The sequence below is a fragment of the Hordeum vulgare genome, chromosome 6H (assembly GCF_904849725.1).
Source record: "Hordeum vulgare subsp. vulgare chromosome 6H, MorexV3_pseudomolecules_assembly, whole genome shotgun sequence".
NCBI classification, from domain to species: domain Eukaryota; kingdom Viridiplantae; phylum Streptophyta; class Magnoliopsida; order Poales; family Poaceae; genus Hordeum; species Hordeum vulgare.
This window is the reverse complement of record NC_058523.1, coordinates 522,171,863-522,183,994: the sequence shown is the minus strand read 5'-3', so window position 1 is coordinate 522,183,994 and position 12,132 is coordinate 522,171,863. Positions and strand designations below refer to the sequence as shown.

The following is a 12,132-nucleotide window of genomic DNA, read 5'->3' as shown; positions in this document are numbered from 1 at the left end:
TTTCGCCAGCCTTCGTCTATTCTGCAGTTCCTGTTTCGAGTTGCAAATATGAGCAACAGAACCGGTATCGAATATCCAGGCACTACTACGAGAGCCGGTTAAGTACACATCAATAACATGTATATCAAATATACCTGATTTTTCTTTGACCGCCTTCTTATCAGCCAGATACTTGGGGCAGTTGCGCTTCCAGTGACCCATACCCTTGCAATAGTAGCACTCTGTTTCAGGCTTAGGTCCAGGTTTGGGTTTCTTCGTCGGATTGGCAACAGGCTTGCCGCTCTTCTTTGAATTACCCTTCTTGCCTTTGCCGTTTCTCTTGAAACTAGTGGTCTTATTCACCATCAACACTTGATGCTCTTTACGGAGTTCAGACTCTGCGACTTTCAGCATCGCAAACAACTCGCCGGGTGACTTGTTCATCCCTTGCATGTTGTAGTTCAACACAAAGCCCTTATAGCTTGGCGGCAGTGATTGAAGGATTCTGTCAGTGATAGCCTCTTGCGGGAGTTCAATCCCCAGCTCAGCTAGACGGTTTGAGTACCCAGACATTTTGAGCACATGTTCACTGACAGACGAATTCTCCTCCATCTTGCAAGCATAGAATTTATCGGAGGTCTCATACCTCTCGATCCGGGCATTCTTCTGAAAGATAAACTTCAACTCCTGGAACATCTCATATGCTCCATGACGCTCAAAGCGACGTTGAAGTCCCGATTCTAAGCCATACAAGAGTGCACATTGAACTACTGACTAGTCCTCCTTACGTGTTAACCAAGCGTTCTTAACATCCTGGTCAGGCGTAGCAGGTGGTTCGTCTCCTAGCGCGGCATTAAGGACATAATCCTTCTTCCCACCTTGTAAGATTAGCTTAAGATTACGAGCCCAGTCTACAAAGTTGCTTCCATCATCTTTCAACTTAGCTTTCTCTAGGAACGTATTAAAATTCAGGGTGACTGTCGCGTGAGCCATGATCTACAACACAAATATATTCAAAGTGGACTTAGACTATGTTCAAGATAATTAGAGTTTAACTTAATCAAATTACTTGCTAAACTCCCACTCAAAAAGTACATCTCTCTAGTCATTTGAGTGGTTCATGACCCACTTACACTAGCTCAAGTCCGATCATCACGTGAGTTGAGTATAGTTTCAGTGGTAAGCATCCCTATGCTAATCATATCATCTATATGATTCATGATCGACCTTTCGGTCTCATGTGTTCCGAGGCCATGTCTCCACATGCTAGGCTCGTCAAGCTTAACCCGAGTGTTCCGCGTGTGCAACTGTTTTGCACCCGTTGTATGTGAACGTTGAGTCTATCACACCCGATCATCACGTGGTGTCTCGAAACAACGAACTGTAGCAACGGTGCACAGTCGGGGAGAACACAATTTCGTCTTGAAATTTTAGTGAGAGATCACCTCATAATGCTACCGTCGTTCTTAGAAAAATAAGGTGCATAAAAGGATTAACATCACATGCAATTCATAAGTGACATGATATGGCCATCATCACGTGCTCCTTGATCTCCATCACCAAAGCACCGGCACGATCTTCTTGTCACCGGCGCCACACCATGATCTCCATCAACGTGTCGCCATCGGGGTTGTCGTGCTACTCATGCTATTACTACTAAAGCTACATCCTAGCAAAATAGTAAACGCATCTGCAAGCACAAACGTTAGTTTAAAGACAACCCTATGGCTCCTGCCGGTTGCCGTACCATCGACGTGCAAGTCGATATTATCTATTACAACATGATCATCTCATACATCCAATATATCACATCACATCATTGTTCATATCACATCACAAGCATACCCTGCAAAAACAAGTTAGACGTCCTCTAATTTTGTTGTTGCATGTTTTACGTGGTGACCATGGGTATCTAGTAGGATCGCATCTTACTTACGCAAAAACCACAACGGAGATATATGAATTGCTATTTAACCTTATACAAGGACCTCCTCGGTAAAATCCGATTCAATTAAAGTTGGAGAAACCGACACTTGCCAGTCATCTTTGAGCAAGGGGGTTACTCGTAGCGATGAAACCAGTCTCTCGTAAGCGTACGAGTAATGTCGGTCCAAGCCGCTTCAATCCAACAATACCGCGGAATCAAGAAAAGACTAAGGAGGGCAGAAAAACGCACATCACCGCCCACAAAAACTTTTGTGTTCTACTCGAGAAGACATCTACGCATGAACCTAGCTCATGATGCCACTGTTTGGGGAACGTCGCATGGGAAACAAAAAATTTCCTACGCGCACGAAGACCTATCATGGTGATGTTCATCTACGAGAGGGGATTTCCGATCTACGTACCCTTGTAGATCGCACAGCAGAAGCGTTAAGAAACGCGGTTGATGTAGTGGAACATCCTCACGTCCCTCGAACCGCCCCGCGAACCGTCCCGCGATCCGTCCCACGATCTAGTGCCGAACGGACGGAACCTCCGCGTTCAGCACACGTATAGCTCGACGATGATCTCGGCCTTCTTGATCCAGCAAGAGAGACGGAGAGGTAGATGAGTTCTCTGGAAGCATGACGGCGCTCCGGAGGTTGGTGGTGATCTAATCTCAACACGGCTCCGCCCGAGCTCCGCAGAAACGCGATCTAGAGGTAAAACCGTGGAGATATGTGGTCGGGCTGCCGTGCCAAAGTTGTCTCAAATCAGCCCTAAAACCTTCGTATATATAGGTGGGAGAGGGGGGCCTTGCCTTGGGGTTCAAGGAGCCCCAAGGGGGTCGGCCGAGCCAAGGGGGGAGTCCTCCCCTTCCAAACCGAATCCAACTAGGTTTGGAAGGAGGAGTCCTTCCCCTTTTTCCCACCTCCTTTTTTTCTCTTTGATTTTCTTCCTATGGCGCATAGGGCCTTCTTGGGATGTCCCACCAGCCCACTAAGGGCTGGTGCGCCACCCCCAAGGCCTATGGGCTTCCCCGGGGTGGGTTGCCCCCCCCCCCCCGGTGAACACCCGGAACCCATTCGTCATTCCCGATAACTCCGAGAACCTTCCGGTAATCAAATGAGGTCATCCTATATATCAATCTTCATTTCCGGACCATTCCGGAAACCCTCGTGACGTCCGTGATCTCATCCGGGACTCCGAACAACATTCGGTAGCCAACCATATAACTCAAATACGCATAAAACAACGTCGAACCTTAAGTGTGCAGACCCTGCGGGTTCGAGAACTATGCAGACATGACCCGAGTGACTGCTCGGTCAATATCCAATAGCGGGACTTGGACGCCCATATTGGATCCCACATATTCTACGAAGATCTTATCGTTTGAACCTCAGTGCCAAGGATTCATATAATCCCCGTATGTCATTCCCTTTGTCCTTCGGTATGTTACTTGCCCGAGATTCAACCTCGTTTACCGGCAAGTCTCTTTACTCGTTCCGTAATACAAGATCCCGCAACTTACACTACGTCACATTGCTTGCAAGGCTTGTGTGTGATGTTGTAGTACCGAGTGGGCCTCGAGATACCTCTCCGTCACACGGAGTGACAAATCCCAGTCTCGATCCATACTAACTCAACGAACACCTTCAGAGATACCTGTAGAGCATTTTTATAGTCACCCAGTTACGTTGCGACGTTTGATACACACAAAGTATTCCTTCGGTGTCAGTGAGTTATATGATCTCATGGTCATAGGAACAAATACTTGACACGCAGAAAACAGTAGCAACAAAATGACACGATCAACATGCTACGTCTATTAGTTTGGGTCTAGTCCATCACGTGATTCTCCTAATGACGTGATCCAGTTATCAAGCAACAACACCTTGTTCATAATCAGAAGACCCTGACTATCTTTGATCAACTGGATAGCCAACTAGAGGCTTGCTAGGGACAGTGTTTTGTCTATGTATCCACACATGTATATAAGTCTTCATTCAACACAATTATAGCATGGATAATAAATGATTATCTTGATACAGGAATTATAATAATAACTATATTTATTATTGCCTCTAGGGCATAATTCCAACACCAGGAACCAGTCCGGCGTGCCGCCGGCGTGCTGTTGTTGGAGCGTCAGATTTTGTAGCGCCATGTACAGCTGGTGGTACTGTTCCCAGGACGGCCCGGGGCCAAGAGCGGGAGGAGCGGCCACGGGGTAGGCCTGATGGGACGGTGGCGGGCGAGGGCCGAGCACACCGGCGGCATTGGGGGCCGCCCAGGGCGGGCAGGCGCCGAGTACGTTCGGGAGGAGGGCGTCGTAGGGGGCGAAGAAGCCAACCGGCGGTGCTGCGGGTCCGGGCGGTGGCGTGCCGCATCCAGCAGGAGAGCCGCGCCCGCGGCCGCGTCCACGGTCGCGACCTCCTCTGTCGCGCTCGCCGGCGGGAGAGGCAGCGGGGCTCTTGCCCCGGTCGGAGGAGGAGCGATCGCCGGAAGGGCTCCGGTCGGCGGAAGCACTGCCGGGGGTGTGGCCGACGGCGAGAGCGCTGGCGGTGGCCTTGGGACGCCCGTCGAGGCGGGCGCGTTCGTTGGCGGAGATTTCGTCCATGAGGAGCTTGGAGCTCGCTTGGACGAAGGAAGGGAACGGCGTTTGCATGGGCAGGAGGGTAGCCATGACATGGAACTTGCGACTAAGGCCGCGCAAGAGCTGGAGAGTGAGCGACTGGTCAGAGACGGGCTCGCCGACGTCCGCAAGAGCGTCAGCGAGGGTCTTGAGTCGCCGGTTGTAGTCGGCGATGGAGAGGTCCCCCTGGACTAGGTTGCGAAACTCAGCGCCGAGGATGACGGCGCGGCCGGGCTGGTTGTCCATGAAGAGGAGATGAAGCTGCTACCAGATGTGGTGAGCGGAGCTGGCGGGGGTGGCCATGGCAGCCAGAAGGTCGTCGTCGACGACGCCATGCAGCCAGAGGACGATGGTCAGATCGTCGTTGCGCCAGAGGGCGCTCTGAGCGAGTGGTTCGGCAGCGACGTCGAGGTGGTGTTGGACCTCGTGCTTGCAGGCGATGAGGTAGAAGAGCTGGCGCCAGCGGGTGTAGTTGCCGGACTCGAGTTGGAGCTTGGTGGTGAAGTAGTGGGCGATGGAGGAGGGGAGTCCGGTCGCCGTGGAGGAAGGGCCGACGTCGCCATCGTCGAGGCCGAGGGACGGGATGAGGGTGCGGTCTGGGCCACCAAGATGGAGGCGGGGAACGGCGACGCTGCCAGCGGTGCGGAGGGCACCGACGGCAGGCGGGGTGACGGCGGTGCCGACGGTAGGCGGCGAGGAAGGTGTGGGCAGGCCGTCGTCCCGGACAGGAGTCTTGCCCAGGGCGGCAGGGGGCGCACGGCGAGGTGCGGGAGCCGCGGCGGGAGCCGGGGGGCGGGGTGCGAGCACAGCAAGAGTCGCGGCGGCGAGGGGAATGGTGGTGGAGAGGGGCGGCGAGTCCAGCTCAGCCGAACGGGTCCGACGGAGGAAACGGTGCATGGCTGGAAAGAAGGATCGTAGAGAGGGATGATACCAAACTGGAGAGTAGATCACTAGGCTCAGATGATATCTATTGCATCAGTGGTGTTACACATATATACGCCCAGCAGGCAGAGCTACAACGGCTGAAGCCGTGCATGCATGTGCGTGCGGAGAGGTGGATCACGATGGAGGCGGCAGGAGGAGTGGCGCTGAAGTAACCCGTCGTGGCGCCGCAGGAAGTGGTCGTGGAGGTTATCGTGGAGACGGTTTCCAACAATGGCGGCCACGAGGTTGTCCGAGCACAGGAGGAGCTTGTTGAGGAAGTAGGGCGAGGATTTCGGGAGCGTCATGGTGGTTTCAGAGAAAGGATCAACGAGGAGGAAGTGGTCCACGGCGGTGTCGTCCGTGGTGTTGTAAACCTCGTACACGAGCGACTCCTCTGAGGTATAATGACGGTCGCAGCATCTGGTTTCGTCGACGCGGGCAGGGAGGCGGTGGAGGGCGCCGTCTGGGAGGCTGATGAAGTCGAGCACGTCGGAATCGTTCCATGAGGTGGTGAGCCATGGGAACGCCGGGGGGAGCTGCTTCTGGGCGGCGAGGCGCCATGAACGGCAGACGGAGCAGAAGCGGGCTCGGTCAGCCAGGGAGGGTAGGGGGCAAAGGATGTCGTCGGCCATCTCCGGCAGAAGGTCCGACCAGTCTGGCTCGGTCATCGTTAATCCTTAGGGCAGTGCTAGGCGCCGGCGCGCCGGTCTGAGGGCTCGCGCCGGTTGCACAACACACGTCAGATCAGGGCCCCCTGACCGTCAGATCTCGTCGCGCGAGCCCCCATCGCCCGCCATCCTCGCACGCGCCGCTGTCCCAACACGCGTCTCGCCTGCGCCGACGCCCCAGCACGCGCCAACCGCCTCGCCTGCGCCGACGCCCCAGCACGCGCCGACCGCCTTGCCTCGCCTCCTCACTGCTGGTTGCCCTCACCGTTGGTCGCCGCTGGTCGCCGCCTCGACCGCCCGTCGAAGCACCATGGATGCAGCCCGTCGGTCTTCACCTCGTTTCGGTCGCATCTCACCCCGCTGTGTTGCAAACGCTGGATAAAAAGTTTCAACCGTGTGTAGAAAAAACTTCAACCGTTAAGAAAAACAACTTCAACGAGGGAAAGTTGCAAACGGTGACAGAAAATGCTTCAACCGTGTATGAAAAAAGTTTCAAACGCCGCTCCGACTGCAGCATCTCGCATGGTCACTTCTCAGAAGTTTCAACCGTGTATAGAAAAGCTTCAACCATTAAAAAAAAGCTTCAACCAAATACTTCAACGAGGAAAAAGTATGATTTGCCTTGCAACTTTTTATATATATGATTCCAGCTTTTTTAATCAACGGTTGAAGCTTTTTTAAATAGCCGTTGCAGCAATTTTGAGTTACGTTTTGTAAACACTTGTATACGTGCGCCCCGGCCATGGCGGGCAGACGACCAGGACGACGTGCGAAAGCTGGATCCGGCGATGCGGACGGTCGACGGTGGCGGGAACTGGCGATTCGGGCGGGCCAACGGGGGCAGGGACCGGCGCAGCGACGGCGGCAGCGCAGGGGCGCGTGGATGATGGGGCGCAGCACGCGAGCCGTTCGGGATGGGAGGAGATCACGGGTCGTTCAGGATGGGAAGAAGATCGCGAGATCAACGACGCGCGTGCGTCCGGCCGAATGTTCTGCCGGCGCACGGGCGGAAAACGTTTACCTAATCCTTATGCGCGTGGAGCTCGTTCGTGCTAAGCTTTCCTCTATATATCATCGAATCGAGCGTGAGAGTTTTCGAGTCCGTTTACATGACTGCGACTGAAACCGAGACCATACGGGTGTGTCTCTGTCACGTACGACGTACCTGCGGATTGATACTCCGAGGGGAGTGTAAAACGAGAGGATTAAGCGCATACCTTTTGGCAGGGGCGTGTCCGTGTTTATATTGAAGAAGATTACAGATCGGTTGGGGTGTAGATTGATCTCCAAGAATATAAACAGAAGAGGAGATCTAATCCTAACAACCCCAACAGGTTTACAATAGATATAAACACACATGTCCACGCCTAACAACTCGGTTTATATACCACCAAGATATACAATGTTTAACACTCCCCCTCAATCACAACTGTCCAAGTTCAGATTGCAACGAAAAGCTTCTAACTGCCGTACTGACAATGGTTTGGTAAAGCCATCAGCCACTTGATCTCCAGTTGGGATGAACCGAACATTGAGAAGTTTATTGGCTACCCTTTCACGAACAAAGTGATAGTCAATTTCAATATGCTTGGTCCTGGCATGAAATACAGGATTAGCAGAGAGATAGGTACCACCAAGATTGTCACGCCATAACGAGGCTGCTTTGGGATGAGGAACACCCAACTCAGTTAACAAATTCTGGACCCAAATAACTTCAGCAGTAGCATTGGCTAAGGCCTTGTATTCAGCTTCTGTACTTGATCTTCTTACGAGCACTCCAAGAAACCAAATTTCCACCAAGGAAAACCGCCAGTCCACCTGTGGATCGTTTGTCATCTGGGCAGCCTGCCCAGTCTGCATCTGAAAAGGCATTAACGAGCATAGAGTCTGATCTAGTAAGTTTGAGTCCATAGCTTTTTGTTTCTTGAAGGTACCGAAGGATTTGTTTGACTGTTGTCCAATGTGAACTAGTGGGAGCATGAAGAAACTAACAAACCTTATTGACTGAAAAGGAAACATCTGGTCTAGTGAGAGTCAAGTATTGCAAGGCTCCTACAACACTTCGATACCTTGTGGAGTCAGTGGCACCAAGTAGCACGCCATCATGTTCGGATAATTTCCCAGAAGTGGACAAGGGTGTAGGTGATGGTTTGCAACCCTTCATGCCCACTCTGTGAATAATATCATGTACATATTGAGAGCACAAGTCCATTATTCACAGGTTTTACCTCAATGCCAAGAAAGAAATGCACGTCACCCAAATCCTTAAGTGCAAAGTCCATACGCAAATCCTTGAGGAGAGCATCAACTGCCTTGAGGGATGACCTTGTAACAATGATATCATCAACATAGATAAGCATAAAAATGACAGTGCCATGACGATGATAAAAGAATAAAGAGGTATCTGCTTTGGAGGGAACAAAACCAAGAGACTGCAACTTGAATGATAGCCTAGAGTACCAAGCTCGAGGTGCCTGTTTTAGTCCATACAGTGCTTTGTCAAGTTTGCAAACCTGACGAGGTGAGCCCAAAACTTCATACCCAGGTGGTTGCCTCATGAAGACTTCCTCTTCGAGAACACCATGCAAAAACGCGTTCTTTACATCTAACTGACGTATGCACGAGTTTCTAGAGACAGCAATTGAAAGAATAATACGTATAGTAGCAGCTTTAACTACTGGACTGAATGTATCCTCATAATCAATTCCATATCTCTGCTTAAAACCTTTGGCCACTGAGCGTGCTTTATACGTGTCAATGGACCCATCAGACTTGCGTTTTACCTTGTACACCCAATTACAGTCAATGATATTGCTCCCTTTGACAGGTGGAATAAGGCGCCACGTTTTGTTCTCCATAAGGGCATGGAACTCTTCGTCCATTGCCTTTTTCCACTTCGGATCACCAAGTGCTTCTTTTAAATTTTCTGGTTCACCTGTGGCACAAAAAGACCCTCATCGAATACACCCATCGGTGTACTCTTTGGGTTTAATAACACCACTTTGTGACCTCGTATGAGAACGAGATGGCAGTGGTTGAGCAGGGCGGGCAACTTGAAGCTGAATGCGATTGTCTATAGGAGAAGTATCAGATGCAGCAGAAACAACAGTAGTAGGAGAATCTTGAACAACCAAATCAACTCCAAACGATTCCACCGAATTAGAGCCTGCCATGTGACGGGAGGAGGTAGCAGAACCTGGCGCGGGCGCTTCCAGGCGGTGCGGGCGTGGGAGGTTGTCGGACATGGGGGCGCCAGGGGACGCCTCGGGAGGGGAGCGCAGGGGGCTGTCGGGCAGAGGAGGTCCTCTGCTGTCCGCACGTGACGGCCCGCGCGGCAGGCGGGCCCCGGCACCTTGGCTGTGCACACGTGAGGGGCCGACCGGGGAGGCAAGCGGGGACGCGACACGTGCACAGTTTCCAACACCGAGGGAGCCAAGCGAATCAGCCCGCGCAGATCCCGCGGCAGATTCACGTGCAACTCCTGACGCCGCCGATCCCGACGCAGATTTCCCACCCACATGAGTTCCAGGAGCTGTGAAGGCCGGATTTTCTGTGGCTGGAGCACCAGAATCCAGATCCTGCATAAAATGACGCGAATTTTCACCTGTTTCTTCGCCTGTTTCTTCCGTGCTAGCTCCTGGTTCCTGCACACTTTCAGACGCAGGGTCAAAGGTATCATTAGACATAGACATGTGATCATTACGGTCATCTACTACTCCCGGAACAAGAAGTGAGGATGGTAGAAGATGTGAGGGAAGGAGAACTAGCTCCTTGCGAAGTTGTGCGCCGGCATTAGGGTGGAGGCTAGCAAAAGGGAAAACATGTTCATCAAAAACATCCCAGGAAATATAGACTCGGCTAGAGGAAATATCTAGGCACTTGTAACCCTTGTGGAGAGTACTGTAACCTAAGAATGCACATTGTTTGGAGCGAAATTCAAGTTTATGTTTGTTGAAAGGACGAACATTAGGCCAAACAGCACACCCAAAAATGCGGAGAAAATTGAAGTTGGGTTTAGTATCAAAAAGTCGTTCTAGTGGGGATTGATTTTTGATAACACGACTGGGTATGCGGTTAATAAGATAGACGGCAGTGAGGAATGCCTCATCCCAAAATTTTAAGGGCATGGATGTATGAGCAAGAAGGGATAACCCGACTTCGACAATGTGTCTATGTTTGTGCTCTGCGGAACCATTCTGTTGATGAGCATGGGGACAAGACACGTGATGAGTGATCCCTATACGCTCAAAAAGGAATTAAGCTTTTGGTATTCACCACCCCAATCAGTTTGCATAGCAATGATTTTACGATCAAATAGGCGTTCAACATGTTGTTGGAAAAGACGGAATTTCTCAAACACATGAGACTTATGTTTAAGCAAATAAATCCAACTAAACTTGCTGAAATCATCGATGAAACTGACATAAAATTTCTGTCTTCCGACAGAAAGAGGCCGAGGGCCCCAAACATCTGAAAAAACAAGCGCTAAAGGAGCTTTGGACTCACTAGTTGATCGAGGGGCATGGTAGTTGATGGCTTTTAGCCATCTGACATGCATCACAAACTAAGAGATGATCTTTATTATTGACACTGGAAGACTAAAATTGCGAAGAATTTGTTGAACCACTGGAAAGGCAGGATGACCCGGGCGCTTGTGCCATCGAGAGGTTGAAGGTTTGATTGCACCAAGCACTTCTCGCTGCGGGGCCACATGATGACCCGTGACAGGGAATAGGCGCCTCTTACTCCTGCCTTGAAGGAGAACTCTCCGTGTGTCCTGATCCTTGACAAAGAAGAATTGGGGGTGAAGTTCAAGGTAAGCATGGTTATCTTCCATAAGTTGGTATGCGGAAAGAAGATTTTTGGATGCACATGGAACATGAAGAATATTGTTCAACCTAAGTGAGCCTTGAGGAGTAGTTAAAACCGAATGACCAACATGTGCAATATCCATACCTTGTCCACTTGCAGTGTGGATTTGCTCGTTGCCGGTGTAGCGATCACGGACTGCAAGCCGTTCAAGGTCGCCTGTCAAGTGGTCCGTGGCTCCGGTGTCAAGATACCAATTGGTATCTACGCCATAGGAGTTTGTAGCAGTGTTTGCAGAACGATCACCACCACCTCCACCTCCTGTCTGGCGTTAAAGTTGTTGTTGTAGTTGCGGTCATACATTTTCTTGCAGCGCCAAGCTCCGTGGCCCTCAAGCTTGCAGAATTGGCACCTGATGATGTCTCCCCCACCCTGGCGAGTGTCGGAGTTGCTGGAGGTATTGGTGGGACGAGAGCCCCAGCCTCCAGAGTTGTTGTTGCCGCGAGAGTTGCCGCCCCCTCTGGAGTTGCCACCAGATGGGTGGCTGAAGCCACCACGGTTGCCCCCCTTGGAGGCAAGATTGGTGCTGGAGTTGGTGTAGGTGCTCTGGGCGTCGATGCGAGCTTCGGTCGAGAGCAGGAGGGAGTAGAGCTCATTCAGGCCTACTCCTTGATCCACACGCATGGATATGGCAGAGACGAAAGGATTGTAATCTGCATCAAGACCTTCCAAGATATGCGAGACTACCTCATCTTCATCAAGTGGCTTACCAGCAGCCGCCAGTTCATCGACAATGGTTATCATCTTGCAAAAATATGCAGCAGCAGAAAGATCTCCCTTGCGGGTACGACCAATCTGAGAACGAAGTTGACTTATCTTGGCTCGAGATTGAGATGAGAAGCTCTGCAGAACAGCCGCCCAAACGGTCGCTGCAGTGTTGAGATTGTTCACCTGGAGCAACACTTCTCGAGTCATGGTGGCAAGGAGGAAGGTGAGGACCTGCTGGTCTTGGGTCACCCAGATCGAGTGCTTCGGGTTGGCCACCTCCTCCGCCACCTTCTTGCCGGAGACCTTCTTCTTCGTTGTCAAGGTCGAGGCTGGTTCCTTGATGGTGCCGTCCAGGTAGCCGACCATGCCGGCGGCCCTGATGTGTGGTATGACCTGGGTCTTCCACACCAGGAAGTTTTCCCTGGT

At 51.6% G+C, this 12,132-nt stretch overlaps 1 pseudogene; it reads right to left on the bottom strand.

Annotated features, from left to right (window-relative positions):
• Positions 1 to 11,605: 11,605 nt before the first annotated feature.
• LOC123406607 lies at positions 11,606 to 11,703 on the bottom strand (annotated as a pseudogene).
• Between the last annotated feature and the right edge of the window lie 429 nt (positions 11,704 to 12,132).